We start from the raw sequence: 17,524 nt of genomic DNA, 5'->3' as shown, positions 1-17,524 counted from the left end.
TGCTCATGATATTAATCACTGGATTGTCTGGTCCAGACTCGATTATTTACAGACCACCATTATATAGCTGGAATATTGCTGAGAGCAGCGTTAAACAACAAACCAACCAACTTTTACAAAATACGGAGATATCTAGGGTCGGCAGAATCTTTGGCTTCCCTTCTACAGTAAGATGACACACTGTGATGCAATTGATGTTTAAATGGGGCTTTAACACAACTAACCAGCCCACTCCCTTCCAATGAGTTCTCTGTGCATAGAACGCTATCATGTGAGATTCTGAATCCGTTTAGCAATCAGCAGCAGATCGAATGTTTTGTTGCTAATGTAGAGATAGATGCTTCTTTAAGGCACAAAGTAAGGGACTAAATATTTGATATATTCCGGTGACACCTGGTCCTGTGTACAGACTCCAGATCACAAATCAGGTGAAGCTAGCAACGTTGGTCGTAGTTGTGTGGGTACCCACGTTCGTCAGCTTGACTGTACCGAGATTCGAGGAGCCACAACACATTATATTCAGGACATCCGTCTTCTGAAACACATTATTTTATTTCATTGAATCCCATATTCGTCTTTAAAACTTAAACAAACCTGCAATTTATTTCCCTTCTAGTTCCAGTATACGAACAGTGACGTTTTTTACATATATTTGCTTGACTCGTAAGTAGGGTAATACGAATTGGCTTTATGAGGATTAATCGTGTGACTTGTCTGATTCAGACATGTCGTGTCATCCTTCCCTGATGTCCTTCAATCACTGATGTCCCATGCTGCACTCGTTATTTCTAACGATATAATAAATATGAAGAGAACATTTCGTGAAAACACACCATTTGTAAAAGTAGGACAGGATGAGTTGGACCATACGCCGATTTGAACAGTTTCTCAGTCATATGATGTGGAAGGAAAGTCTGAAGTGATACCGTTTTGTGATACCATTCTTTATGAATTTTTTACTTTGAAAATCTGGAGTAAGGCAAGGACAGAATTTATCACCTCTGCTCTTTTCATCAAAGATAGACAATATGTCATGCTTAAAAATATACGACGTCTAATGAGAACGGTTGGCTGCTGTGTCTACAGTTCTTACTCCTCTTATATAATTTGGAGATAACCCTACCTCTCCCTAGAAGTCACTAAATTTTCTCTGTGAATATTGTATGGAATGGAAACTTTATGTAAATATATAGTAAATAAATAGTTCTTTGGGTTTTTTGGAATGTTGAGAAAATCAATCATTCTCCAAGTACGACAATAGTCAATTACAAACGGTGGACACGTATGTAATCTCGGCATCAAATTTAATGAAATAGAAGATTTGCTCACTGAAGTTGAGAATGCTAAAATGGCTCCATCTAAAAAAAGATCTGAAATAAGCTAGAACTGTTAACCTCCCAATCGCGTGTCTGAACAGACCATTTGATGGGATGATTTCATGTATTCTTTTGTATGGGTCTGAAATATAGTGTTTGCCTATTCTGAAGTTAAAGAGAAAATGCATTTAAAGTTCCTTAAATTACGATTGGGCTAAAATCTTCAGCACCCCAACTTGATGATATATGTTGAACAGGGCAGAATACCTTTACATGTCCAAAGGTGAAAGAGAATGGGCATGTACTGGCATAATATTGCAATTGGAACTCAAAAAATGTATACTAAACCGCAAAAGAAACCACGGATAGATATATGAGAAATCTTATTTTTCCAAACACTGTAAACATACTTTGAGACATATTAAAAAGTTAAAACTTGGCAAAACTGATCATCAAGGTTGAAATTACAGTGTCAAATGTTCTTAAAGTGAAACACAACACTAGTCTCTGAGAAAATGGCATCACAAGTCAGTATCTCGTGTGTCCACCATATGCAATGATGACTGCCGTGCAACGTCGATACATGGAATGGATGAGGCGGTTGATGAAGGCCATAGGCACTTGAGCCCACACTCTGAGGAACAACTGACGCAGTTCATCTGCAGTTGTCGGCCTTGGTCGGACGTCAATCAGCCGCCTTTGAATCTCGTCACACAGGTGCTCAATAGGCTTTAAATCGGGACTGAGGGCAGGCCACTGGTTCTGATGCCATTCTGCTGGAGGAAGTCTCTTGTTGCTCTCGCAGTGTTTTCACTGGCGTTATCAAACTGAAACTCGTGGTTCCGGCGACGTGCCAAATGAGGTATGGCGTGTGGTCTCAAGACATGATCAATTTACCGATCTGCTGTGACACCATTGCCTCTCCGTGGAAGACCACAGGGCCGACCCTCTGTGCAAGACCAATTCTAACCCACACCATGATGCTCGTACCACCCCACGAGTCTCTCTCAACAACACAAGCATCCGAATAACGTTTCCCACGGCGTCGCCAGGCTCTCTGTTTGCCATCTGCTGTTGGAATACAGTAACGGCTCTCCACTGCTGGTGGCGCAAATGCTGGTGCCGTGTTGACCACTGAAGACGGTCCCAGCGATGACGTGGTGTCAGCTAAATTGTACAGAGCAGTTATTTAATAATTGCGATCTGGCCGTTCGTACCACAGTATTTTCATCACGAATGGATTGCCACGATACTAACTTTTGGAAGAGTGCTTAAGGACATATTTTATCAAAAATGGAGAAACTATATTTCAGCTAGTTCGAGAGGTTATCACTTGCAATTTGATAAACAACTTCCTTCTTTAAGTAAATAATTCCCGTGCCCAATAGCGATTTCTTACTCTATTTTAAGATACATAACCGCTTATCATAATCTACCTGTTGAAACAGGCCGTTGGCATGGGATGTCTAGAGAACATAGAACTTGTACATTATGTATATCACCTGCTACGAATTCCATTATATTGTTAGTTGTGAGGTATCCAGAGAAGACGGAAATTTGTACATATGTAAAGACTACTAATGTTGGCAAAATATGCTCTCTTTCCAACACCTTTTTGTTCATCCGGTTTGAAAGAAATGAAATGTTTATCTAAGTTTATGTATGCTCGAGAATAATATCTACGACCTTATAGCCATTTTGTTGTCAATAGTATATGTGAAATGCCACACGCGGTGGTTAATTGACAAAATAAATGTTCTGAAGTTCTGGAGTTCTCAGATGATTACCACTTTGATGAAAGACCATACGGGTACGGGTATGTGCTGATGAATCTAGAAACATTTTCAGGGCGATCCTCGGATTTGTTTCGATCAGAGGTTTCTGGCACGTCTAAGGGACTATACAGAGACGCACTTATACAAGCCTGCTCATTAACCAATGGTGTCATTTTCAAAGGAAGGTTAGCCATTTAGTGTTTCAATTTGTGTGTCATCCAGTGGAGGCGAAGCTATCTAATGTGGGAGGTATTAATAGAATTACAGTTACGTAGTTTCTTGCATAATACATCGGCGATACAGTTAAAGAGTTGGACAGGTACAAATTACCTTAGCCTTGAGCCGTTTACACAACTGTAATTACTCTCGGACGCCTATTCATTTCCACACCGTGATCACAGAGTCATTGCATTTTAGCAGCACTGGCAGAAATCCATACTGAAACTTCTTTCGTACATTTGATAATCTAGAGAGAACACGAACTGTTTAAATTGTTTTTGTTTTCAAATCTATTGTTAAGCACATATTAAATGACTTTTTAAAAAAGGACTCTTACTATATGCTTTATGGGGCTGTGATTCATTCATGCAATGTCACTCCATTTGGTACCTCGGGTATTATGTAGGTAGCGGAATTAGCCGAGTGGACACGTGTGGACCAGAGGGAGATTCATTAGTCCACGTACATTGCCATGTCCTTCGGTGGTTGATTAATATCTGCAACTTCGATCAGCCTGCCACAATTAATTTGGGTTTGGCAAGTTCATAACTGGACTTTTACACAATAATCATCAACTGTGTTGGTACATTGCCAGAGTGAGTGAGGGAATGTTGTGTACGCCGTAGTCAGTAATATTCGACCAATTTTACAGAATGGATCTACGCCGTCGGGGCACGATTATACATAATAATAACATAAAATGTTCATTTATAAAGCGCCATGGAATTGAGTGATGTTTTGCAGTAATTATTCTTGCAGTATTTGCTTTCAAACTTCTTTCAGCTGAAACATAAATACATCCAGTGTCATGATGTTTGGATGTCTTCGTTGGGTTTGTTCCAGACCAAAGTTGCTGTTGTCGATGGAAAAGATTTAAAATAAGAAGATTTCAGTTTCCATCTATGGACATGTCTTTTTGATGAGATGTGATATTTCTGGATGGTTCATGAAAATTCAGACACGTAACTTTGAGCAGAACCATTGATACATTTTTAAGTAAGACAGAGAATCTTGTCGACATTCCTCTCTGAAATTTGCACTCAGACAAGAAATATAGTATTGCGACTTATCTTCATTATACAGATCAAACTAAAGGCCCCGTGAGAAATCCGGGCGGGTTAGACTAGGTCCCAAAAAACCCATGTTGGTCGGAAGAGGCAACTAAATGGATTGGAAGGTAACATGGTTGATGGTTGTTGCGATCGTATCCCTTTGGCGTGGATCGTTGCTCAATTTAATGCTCTGGATTGTATGGTCCATACTCGATTTATTTATTCTCGCTTTCATACAGCTGGAATATAACTAAGCGTGGCATTGAACAACACACCATCACAAAACACTAAAAGGATGGGATACTTAAGACTAATTCTGTATCAGAAACCTATACGAGGTTCACTTTGAAATATGGTCGATATGGTTCATTCAACAGGAAGTGAGTGACAGTTTTTATAGGACGCAGTCAGCAATATTGCATCCATATAACGACGGCCTTTAAATATGTGGTTATCAGTAAAGCACACCATTAACCTTAGACATCCAGTCTATCAACCAGCCTATCCATTGTGGCCACCCATTTTGACGAGAAAGTACAAGCTTAGATCATTGAAGTAAATCTGAAGATTGCATCGATTAATGAAGTACAGTAGGAAAAGCCGGGAAATTGACAGGGGTATATGGTGGTAGAAAGACGATAAGATACATAGACAAATGCGGAGTTGATAAAGGCATGTCAGTTGATTGGAATGAAAGACAGATACAGGGTTGATAAAAGGGTGGAAAACAACTGATAAATTGTAGAGAGGTGGAAAAATGCAGAAATGACGGAAGTAGTAATTACTGACGAATAATTAGTTATAAACCTCGTCACTGACGGATGGGTATGTTTCCTCAACAACGGCCAGTCATTTGGGAACGTGCTACACGAAGATCACTAGGCAAGGTCCGTGACTCGGTTAGATAACTTATATCCTCCAAATTCAGCGTGTAATTAATCTGTCCATGTTCTTGTTAGTTTAAGGCCTCATTTTGTTTCTTAATATATCGTGAGACTTTGTTCTTACACCACTAATTAGAATGGATTGAAATAGATGGGCTTTGTGTCACAAACAAATGGTCTCTGTCTACAATCTCATTACCCTACACTCTATCTTGCAGCGCTGTGACTCCCAACCACCAAAAGAGGAAAATCTCCTCACATGTGGCGCCTGCATTTGTTCAAAACAAACATGACTGATGCATTTGGATTCTCAACACCATGCTTATTACAGACAACAATATTGATATGTGTTATTGCCTGTCTATTTTCATTAGCCTCGTTTTGTCAGAAGAGTTCATCACTCACCTGAAAACTTTATGATTAGGGTATAATTAGTTATCGTCAGTGTTAAAACTCATATGCAGTCCACACACCGCCAGCGTTACCTCTGTGACAACCAAGACTTGCAAACATATATTTCTATATGGACAGACATGAAGGGTAATTTTGTACATCAATGCCATATTAAGAGAGAACCTGTGATGCTTTATGTTCTTGGGTATCAAAGTGTCGTTTAATAGATAGCAAGCACAGATTATTTCAGTAGCATATAAGTGCCCTTTGTACATTTGTTCATTTGCTTTTCGAAATTTCTTTCATAAACCATCAAATAACGTCGAACTTGTTGAAAAAGCTGGTTCTTGTGAACCATCGGTTTTAACATCACTAGGACAACGTGATCAATTTTGACTTTCTCTGTAGAATCAACTTCCAACACCTCAAGCTGTTTGCATCATTATTTTCTTCCAAATGACATCTCAAAACCTATATGATAAAATAAACGATCTATAATCACTTTCAGCAAGCACTCAGAGACGAAATAAAAGGATCGAACAACATATCTCCATATACAGAAGGCGTATGTCGGTTACAATTTGTTCTATCTCATGTATTTGTGTATTGGACCGTCATCACAAAAATTATGGAAGAGTTTAAAATGAACTGCCACTGTTTCTAAAATGATACATAATTATTAATACAGGGATTTAAAGATATAACCACATGACCCTTCTTATGCCTATACTGGTATAGGGCTGAGAGAGTTGATGATATCATTCGGAGAAGGAGGGTGTACTTTATAGAAAACATACATCGTTGTGGATTACAACTTCTGATTTATTGCATTTAGCGGTTTCCATGTAGATTCTCACGCCGTTATCCAACTTGGTTATCACATACATACATCCAAACGTCGCTAAATGCAATAAACAAGAAGTTGTTATCAATAAAGTTGTATGTTTTCTTATATGCTCACTAACTATAAATGTAAATTATCAATGCAAGAGAATAACCAGCCTAGATTGTCTGCAGAAACAGATTCAATTTGGTGTAAAGGGCAAAATACATGTAGGTGTGGACCGCAGAAGTTATGGACCAAATAATATTAGAGATGACACCCGATGTTCGCGAGTGTAAGCGATGTCAATCAAACAGTTAGGGTGGACTTCGTGCATATAGGAAATGAATGTTTGAGTGTCAGGCCAGTGATGCACACTATGGAATGGCTGGGACAGTGGGTCCTTTCGCCAGAGTGTAATAATGAAGGAAGTAAGGCCTATGTACAAAGGTCAGACCAAGGTAACAATTCAAGATATCGCGAATTATTGAACATAGGACTGTGTTTAGACCCACTACTGACTACACATGTTCCAACTTTAATTTCAGTTTGCACAGAAATTGCTGAGCAATAACAAGAAATAGGTTTATCGATACGGCTGCAGTAGCGTCCATGTTGAAAATCGGACTGGAACCACTTGAACAAAATGCGGAAACAAGTTTGTTAAGTTTCAGGTTCATTGGTCCTGACTGGAAGGACCCCGGGGACACCGGACATTTAAACGTACTTAACTTTCAGTCAGATGAGCTTAAGAATCAATAAAACTGTAAGAAGTTCTTTATCACTGTTTACTAATGTGGAAACCTGACCTACAATTCCTCACACTGAAAACTGCCCACCATCATAGCAAATGATTTTGTCAAAAAAGCGGTAACCAAATACAGTTTCGTGTACATTACGATCTTAAGGGATCTATAAACATGCATCAAGCCATATTTTGATTATCTAACAAGCACATAGAATCGGAAATATCTGTCTGAAACTTTATGTAACATCTATTTGAAATTTGGGATCGGGGAAACCTTTCAGTTACGAATCTTGAATCCCTATGAGAACACCCTACCAGATCTTAGTAATGTCTCTCCAGGCACTATTTAAGAACAAACATTTGGTTAAATGATATTCTTATCAAATTCCTCTTCAACAATGTCCCAATTCCCATTACTAGAATCAAAGTTGCGGAATGTTTATCATCGTCCAGAATTATAGAATACATAGCTCATCAATTTGAGGCCTTGATATTTGCAAAGTACTTAAGAAAACTGAATTCATGTTTCTAATGTATGTTTCCTTGCAACTTTATGGTTATATGAGTTGATTACCAATCTTAGAACCAGTGATGAGTCCCACATGCATATAACTTGTTTTAAGCAAGAAAGGCGAACGGGGCATTCTGGTTTAAAGTCTAAATGAAGTAGAACGTCTTGAAAAAATAGGAAGAGACATTATCAGAACGGACTGCATGATATTACTTTCGTACAATTAAGTGAAGAATATGTTAGGTGGTGAGAGTTTGGGAAAATTTGAAAAAAGACCTTATTGATGAGTTTGGTTTAACTTTTGAAATCGTCACAATATTTATTTCATGTAACGACGTGCCAGCTTATAGTAGAAGGATACCCAGTGGGGCATGTCCAAGAGGCTTACAACATGCACGTGTGCAAAGGTCACGGAGGAAATCTTGATTCGAACCACAATCTGATCCTGGCATGGCTAAGACCCTCAACTCTGCACATCGTATTGTAGCACCATAAACCACATGGACATCGCGCCCTGATCATGTGTTGTGTTAATGTCATTGGCAAATTTACTCATGGCCTTGCTTTTTGGGGATATTCCGCTGTTGGCTTGGACCCTTGTGTGTTGTGTGTTATTGTTAAATACATTTTGATTATATGTAGATAAATGGGGTCTGCACATGCTTGGGTTTGATGTTTTGTTTTCACAATCATGTTTTGTGTTGATGTCATTGGCTAGATTTTGGCAAATTTACTCATGGCCTTGCTTTTTGGGATATTCCGCTGTTGGCTTTCATCCTTGTGTGTTGTGTTTTATTGTGAAATACATTTTAATTATATGTAGATAAATGGGACAGCGCCAGCTTGGGTTTGATGGGGTTTTTTCAGCTATAGACTGCTTATTGTGTACGCGTTAAAACATTACAGATTATATTAAATAGCGACAATCTGTTGTTTACATGGGATATGATAATTACATCAATGATACCAAAGAAACTTGATAAACGATACAACCATACAAGTATAAATAGGACGGGATAGCCTGTCGGATTGACGAGGGGAGCCATGCTGATAACAAAGTGATTGAGAAGAATAGGATATAAAAGTGATTCAGCAAATTGGAGAATTCCTGTAGCATCATATCAGCAATGTTGGCACAAGTCAATAACGCTCTATAGCACATTTCAGCACACGCTGGGAACGGCTGACTTGCTTCTTTGAGTCTCTAAGGAGCAAAACAAATAAAACAACTTCCGAGAGGATAAAGCGTCTGCCCAGAGAGCGGATGGTCGGTGGTTCGATCCCCTCGCCGCGTCATACCAAAAGAACTTAAAAGATAGTACTTTTGGTAACTCTGTTTTGCGCTTGGCATTAATGGAGCATAACCAAGAATGGTCGTCTCGGATTAGGTATACAGTGGGTGGGTGGTTGAGTTTCGCTTTACGCCGCTTTTAGCAATATTCCAGCAACACCACGGCGGGGGACACCAGAAAAGGGCTTCACACATTGTAACCATATCGGGAATCGAACCCGGGTCTTCGGCGTGAAAAGCGAACGCTTTAACCGCTAGGCTACCCGACCGCCCCCGGTATACAGTTTCTGACAATGGTACCCATGTTAGAACTGCGGCATGATACTAGTATCTCATTTGGCTAGCACTATAAACCCCGACTAGTACATGCAGCCATAACACACGTGCATTACGCCGCTATAAAAGTGAAAGAATCTTGAACGCGACGATAAGCCCCATATATAGACTCGCTATCTACACGGCTCCACTGTTATTGATGTTGGGTATTTGACCTGTTCTTCCCAAAGGGAGGTTGGCAAGCCTGGTTTGATTTCCCAGATGGACAGACGGTACAGGAATGAAGTGTATCAGTGTCGTCTGTAGTATTATGGTTGGAACAATTGCCAAAATCCACGTAATCCATACTCGTGCCTCTTTTAAAGCCAGATTGGTACGTGTAAAATTACACAATTCAAGCCGACCAGCAACAGAGAGCAGAGTTACTTCATACTATCAGTCTACTATCATCTCATCGACCAGGATCACATCGTATTACCTTAGTAAGTGTAAGCATTGTAACAACACGCCGTCATCATGTACCATCATCTGTTACCCTGCTTGTTCTTGTGGTAATCTCTCTGTGTGTCATTCTTAACCATAATACTCAAAACAAGTTAAACACTCGATGTTTTTTTATGACTATAGTTAATCTGTCATGGCTGGAGAGTATTGCAACACACAGCCTATCAATTGTGGGTATTCTTTCAACTATTTTAGGCAGTATATATAGACAAGTCCTACCCTGTTGCAGTTTGGATGAAGCCTTTGGGCGAACCGTGTATCAACAATGTGCTTCATTGCAGTGTGTAATCTTGGTCTCTGTTGATGGTCGTCTATCATCACTTTGTCAGGCTTCGTACCTATGATGAACGGTGTCACCCTTGATTGTTTGTTGATTTTGTTCATCTCTCCATATGCAACTCTTAACGATATCACGTACAGGTATCTCCAGTTGTTGATCACTTGCTTCATAAAGGTACCAACTTCTGTACTGACATGAACTCTGTCTTCATTCATACTACTGTAACAACTTCTAAAATGCCACTTGTTTGTGAAATTTGGTGGTATTCTAATTGGAAATTACTTACATTCCTGACAAGTTCAAAATTATGGCTACAAAATACCTAGTTATCAGCAGCCATAGTTATATGGTGATCAAGATATTGCTTTTTTTAATGCGCAAGATTTTGAGGTATCGTTTTGAATTCGATAACAGATATTTAATCTTATTTTAACCAATCCGAACCAAGCATTCATCAGTGTTAAGGTAGAATCATATTTAAAGTAGAAAGATGTTGAAGTCTTCAAGATAATCTAGTCTGCATTGATACTAAATGTTATTACCTGCATAAAAGAAAGATACAGGAGCGGTCGCGTAGCCTAGTGATTAAAGCGTTCGCTCGTCACGCCGAAGACCCGGGTTCGATTCCCGATATGGAAGCCATTTCTGGTGTCCACCGCCGTTATATTGCTGGAATATGTCTAAAAGCGGCATAAAACCATACTCACTCACTCACTCAAAGATACATATAACCCACCTATGTGATAACTTGAACGCTACATGTATGGGCCCTGTAACTAAAAGTTTTCTGTTTTCATCTGTACTATAAACAACAAGTATTTCTGATTTATTTGCTTTTCTAGTGTGACAGCATGTTACAGGTCATAATCAGCTTTTGACAGTATCTCAATCATAATACAGTGTGTCAGCACCAACTGGTAGAAAATCCCATTTGTGATGACATTCCATTTTCCACTTGTTATGACACCAATGATTAAGCGAAGTATTTTCCTCACGTACAAACGATTATAATCTTTTACGCGATTGTCCACCGTGTCCCATACATTCACTGTCAAGCTACAGCAATTAGACAAAATAATTTGAAACTGTACTTAGGTCCCTTTTACATCTCTGTCAAGAGATTCAGCACCAGCATCCATTATAGCCCAACGCTGGACCTAACGTGAAATCAAAGTAAAGATAGTATATATTGAATATTTCGGCCATTATCTAACGTATACGTTTGATAAATACGCCTTGCACTCAAGACTGGGAATTTCCGTCTAATGCAAGAATTCTAATTGCTCGTTTCCTGTTTATGACCAATGAAACCAACTGCACCTTTACATTATTAACTACGATTTTCTGTTGAGACCGTGCGTTTACATTGAATTATGGCTAATGGCGATCTTAAAACGAATACAGCGCTTCCAAATGCCCATTCAGGATATCGGTGTCTTCCCTCTCCACACACTGCAGACTCCATTGATCCTGCATGGGAAGCTATTAATCAGGATATGGCTATCTTTCAAGTCCACTTGCAGAACTGATGTTGTTTAGTCATGAAAAATACGTTCTTTGAAAAAAAGAACAGCATTTACACCTCTGACAACAAGGGACAGGGATTTGGGCCACAATTGTTCCAATACATTGGCTACATTTGAAGTATTTGTTTTGGTGATGATGGTTCAAACGGCTACATCCCTCTGAAATAATCCTACATCTCGGAAAATATGTTGTCAGTTTGTTGCAGATTTGGATTTAAAAATCGATACTCCATTTGCAATTTGATTTTATCGAATATTATTTGATATTAATGAAAGGGTATCCTTGAAAGAGGCTTTCTGGGAGATATAGGAAAAATAGAATATTATTCATGGTAAATTGAAGTGTTTTAAATATTTGTATTATGATATTTGGATGGGCTAACACATGGTACACTTAAACATATGTACAGTTATCGCTTTTCATGGACGGTGACGTTCGTTGTTTCATTGACATTCCTTATTTCTAGAGCACATATATGCACATTTTAAAAATAAAACCTGCCTAGATTTTCGAATCTGTGTAAAATAAAATGAAAAAAAAGTAAAATTGTGTTTTACATTTAAGCAGGAATAATTAAGATTATGAATTTGAGTCATTCCTTTTTTACCATCTCCAGTTTAGAGATGTTCTACTTAACGTTTTATCATACTAATTGTGGACCACACGACCATACATCACAAAAACAGATACCTCTGTCAGAAATTGAAATAAAACTAAAAAAATGCTTTTTTAATTTCGGTTTTAACGACCTGGCTATCATGTCTATCCCCGTCCTCAGGTAATTAATTATCCAACCTGCTCACGAAGGAGCCACGTCGCGATATAAGTGCAATACTATTGAACGTGAATTTGAACCCCATTTCATTTCAGAAGAAGAAACAAACTGCTTGATAATCAGTTCATCGAAGACAAAAAATAGTCTCAGTGTCAATCAGTTACAGAAAGTCGTTTTTCAGAGACATCGTTATATCAATGCAAACTGAAATGAGGCTGTATTGGAATGACCATACGAGCATGAAACACGTGTACTCTATACGCAATCTCGTGTTGAAGAACACGGAATACACCACCAGAGCAGGGGTAATTAAGTCAATGTTCGCTTTTTCATCATCATTTCGAGGTCGGTGGACACTGGAAATAGGCTAATATGCGCTTAAGGAAGCATTTACAAGTGTTTAACTAGGAATGAATGTTACACTGATTCAGATGCGCCTACTGAAGACAATAAAGGAGTCGGGATGAGGAATGCAGAATGTATCATATGCCAGAAGGGGGAGAATTGCTACTTCCATCATGATGAGTGTACATGAATATGCAGCCATGGACTTGGATGTAACCAGTCCTTTTCAACAGGTGTGGATCAGCAGTTTTCACTTTCTTTCTTTTAAGTGGAGTTTTTGTTGCATTTTTCTGCTTTTAGTAAACATTAAAACGTGTTTTTTGTGTTCTCTTAGATATCCATTGTTCAGTCTATCAATATGTATTTCTGGTTGATGGAGGTCACTGTCCTGTAACACCAACATTCTACATGTAAAGGGCGCTTGTGCGACAGCCGTGTCAAAGTTCACCTGAAAGCGTAATAAATATATTATGCTGTACTTTTATCATATCAACATTATTACTGGAAAAAACAGCAATGAAGCACTGGAGAGACTGGAGAGAATATTTTCCTCCATATTTACTGAGTCTTTACTTCTGTATTATACTTTCCGATTTATCGCAAAATGTAAGAAAATGGAATTCGTCTTCAATATGACCCGTATTACAAAATCAACACAATATTTCGTTCCGAAGTATGCCGCAGGTCCTACTATGACATTTTTGTAAAGTTGTTGTTCATAGATATCTTACAGGCTCGAATTTCGCAATTCATTGTGAAGAGTTGTGTCCCTTGGGCACGCCAGAAACCGGATTGTGTGTTCGTATCCTAGTTCGCCCCGCGCAGAATCTAATAAATGTCAATATCAGTAGCCATTTTTATTTGTATGTAAATAGAAAACATGTATGGGCTCATGACACATCCTTGCCTCACTCACAGAATAGACCTGGTTGCTTCAAACACAAGCAGTTGCATGTAAAAAAGTGTTATCTGACAGTAGATATTGTTGTAAGTTTGTTTGTAGTGATCATCAGTGACAGCAAATGATTGACGCGTAGTAAAATGTCGACTGCTGCCGCGATCTGATTTTAGCGGTACTCATCCGCAGCGTGTAATCGAGTTATCCGCCTTTGTTCTGTTGGTTGGTTGGTTTGGAATTTAACGCCGTACTCAGTAATATTCCAGCCATATGAAGGCGGTCTGTAAATAATCGGGTCTGGACCAGACAATCCAGTGAGTTATATCATGAGCATCTATCCACGCAATAGGGATACGACGACATGCATCAACCAGGTCAACGAGTCTGATCACCCGATCCCGTTAGTCGCCTCTTACGACAAGCAAAGTCGCCTTTTACGGCAAGTATCGGTTGCTGAAGACCTATTCTACCCCGGATCCGCTTTTATGAATTGGGATACAAAATGATTTTGATCATACATCCCGGTATCCATGGCACTAAGAAATCAATGCCCGATATAAAAATCGGCAAATAAAACAAAATCAAATATTTTTGCAGGTCAATATTTTCATTTGCTTTTCTAAATTTACGCAGATGCGATTATTCCAACTGTTTCGGTCATACACACTCTTTAAATCAAATCATGTCGTGTGTTGACAGTTTGTATTTTGGAATATTTTTTTTTTGTCATAATAGCAGCTCTTATTCACTTACTGTGGAAAAAGCTACATTGATGGATGTTTCCATTCGTAATAGACTCTGACACATGAGCATTAGGAACATCAATATATTTACTGAGTTACTTCGAGATTATGCCCGTAAGGGAATCCCACCATCTGTATCTGAAAACTGGTTCTGCTGTAATTACATTATGACTTCTTACTGGTGATGGAGAAGCTGATACACACTTGAGAGATGGTGGACGATGGTCCGATTCAGTACGTGCTTCTAATGCAAACTCTGCTATACACCTGAACAAGTTTGATGAAGAATAATATATCCCACTACTTCCATTATGGAATACAATATGTATAATTTCCCTGGCGTCTCCCTACTCCCCATCTACCATTCACACCATGCCGGTTCTTACTGATAAATAAATAAAGTAACTCGCGGCCTCAGATATTAACGATATTATCTTGAGAAACTCTCATCATGTCAAAAATGTATGGGAAACATTTAGCACTGCTGTAGTCTCTGTCAAACCTATCAATATAATGTTCTTCAAATGTCCTAGCCGAGCATTAAAATCTCCACAGTGTATAATCATGAATGTTATGCTTAGCGGGCAGTTTAAACAGTTCTTGGTCAATTAATCTAATTTCTTGCTATGATTAAGAAATAATTGCCTAAGTGCCAGTATATAATTCCAGCCAAATTATATTCATTTTCATACCTAATACCTAAATATATGACCCTGGCCTTGGTCTCCTCGCTATTTGCCTGACTGGGACATCTGTCTGGTTGTTTCCCTCCCCGATAGTCCCTTTCCCGCCTCTCTCTGTCTTAGCAGTGGTCTGTCATCACTGTAGTACGGACCAGATCTGGGCCCACTTGCACAAAGCGATCTTAGCGCTAAGATGATAGTAACTCCCATACTTCAACATAGGCTTATGGTAGTCTTAGCGCTAAGATCGCTTTGTGCAAGTGGGCCTTGGTCTTTTCTCTCATGTCTCCCTTGCCATCTACAGAGCTGTCACCCTTCACGGCCAGATTTCCAGTCTCTCCGCCGCTTCCAGTGACAGTTGCATTGCAATTATCCTGTACATGTACTACACTGTATCTATACAGGTTGAATTGTTACCACTAGTAATGCCAACGAGACTAGAGTTGTTTGATGTAACGTGTGTGGATAGCCCATTCGCATCACTCTTCTAGTATGTGAGCTTTGATCGACAGTGGGAATATCGGTTCCAAATGTTTCTGTGACACTATTCCCATCCTTGTAATTGCTAGACTGCAATCCTGTATCCTTTTCCTGATTACTAACAGCATCTCTTGCGATTAACTATCCTACCTTCCTGGCGTGCTCGTGTCCAGTCAAAAGGTTTTCAACGCTTTGTTGCCTTTTACGGCCAATGGAGTCTGTTTCGGCGGATCGAGACTGGTTAATCTCTGGCGTTGACTTTTTATATTGTTGAACTCAACCCCCTGGCTTCTCGTATAGTTGGCTGCAATACGGATATATGTGCTCGTGAAGACTCACTAGGGACAAAACAAGATCCTGATCATCTGGATGAAGAAACTTGAGAATCATAGCCCCGGAAACGACCAACTCAGAAGGTTTGCAACCGTTCCAATGGGCTCGTTAAGTACCTCTAGATGACCTTGACCTTGATAGGGCCGATACCAGAGAAACTCGAGAACTTCTGATTTGCTCAATTTGCAGACTCATCCCCGTTGTTAAGGGTACCAAAGAAGCGTCTACAATAGGTTTTTAGCCTATCAACCTCTCTAGTCTGATACTGTGTCTTTCAGAACAGCGAGTCTGTCATGCCATCAAAATCTAAGTCATTCACTTCGTCAATGACTAATTTCAGCTCTGTGTTTTCTAATTACACGAGTCTCTGATTTAAACGTGATTAACATCTGTTTAAAGGTTGGTGGTTTCGACAAGTTCTTAAAATCGTAACTCACTTTCTTCCAGGTGTTCTTTCGACCTGTTCGTTCGCTTTCGACAAAGTAGAACTTGTCACCTATACACTGCCTGACTGTGTTCACATTCTTCATGTAATCCTTCATGTCCTTCAAACATCATCAACATCTTCTTGTTCAGTTGGTTCAGATTCAGTCTACATGTCACCAGCTCTCAACATATCCCATCACTTTTTGCAAACAAAGAGCCAGTTTCATGGTCACGCTGCATGTACTGCGAGTTCCGGTACTCGATTTCACTGCCGTAACGGTAAATGCATTAATTATCTACATATCTGGAGAAAACCACTCCAAGTATGTATTGTCAATGGAACTCTACCTCATAGATACATAAGAACACATCCGAATTCCCAGCTTAATTAAACGCATAACATATTAACAAACAGCCATCCCTTAATTTCGGTGCAGCTCTGTGCTCTTGACTGTCCCATTGTATATATTTGACATTTAATATTTGTTCTGTCCAGTAGATCCAAACAGTTTCATTTCATCTGCTATACTGTCCATCTCGTGTGTGATATTACTGAAAGTGGATTCTTAATCATGTGCAGTTACACCTGTGACATCGACTAACAGGGCAGTTACAGATATCCACTGTTCAATTTGAAAAGTTTACATGATGCATGCACGAATCAACAAGGACTTCACATTCTCGGTATATATTGTAGTCAACAAACTGTCAAATCGCATTTGACAACGGTATAAGGATCTATACCGAAACGTCGCTTTTTTACAGTATTAAAAGAAGTTGTTATCCATAAAATTGTGTCTATCTTGTCAAGCAAGAGTCTTGCTTGACAACGGTATAAGGATCTATACCGAAAACAACGCTTTTTTACAGTATTAAAAGAAGTTGTTATCCATAAAATTGTGTCTATCTTGTCAAGCAAGAGTCTTGCTTGACAACGGTATAAGGATCTATACCGAAAACGTCGCTTTTTTACAGTATTAAAAGAAGTTGTTATCCATAAAATTGTGTCTATCTTGTCATCCGCCAATTTCTCAGTAATGCCTATCAAACAAGTTTTAGAACAAGCGGTAAGAAACCCCAAAATCTCCACCTCCACAATTCCAGAGATATCCCTGTGACTAGGGACGTAACAGTCCCAAATATCAACACCTTTATATCTATCAAAGCTGCGCTATCGACAGAGTATTGGGACATAAAAACTATAAACGTCTCATCACGCGCTAGCGCTCATTTTTCATATTC

The sequence above is a fragment of the Haliotis cracherodii genome, unplaced genomic scaffold, assembly GCF_022045235.1.
Source record: "Haliotis cracherodii isolate W230 unplaced genomic scaffold, xgHalCrac1.p SCAF_8, whole genome shotgun sequence".
Lineage (NCBI taxonomy): Eukaryota > Metazoa > Mollusca > Gastropoda > Lepetellida > Haliotidae > Haliotis > Haliotis cracherodii.
Note: the sequence above shows the minus strand (reverse complement) of the source record.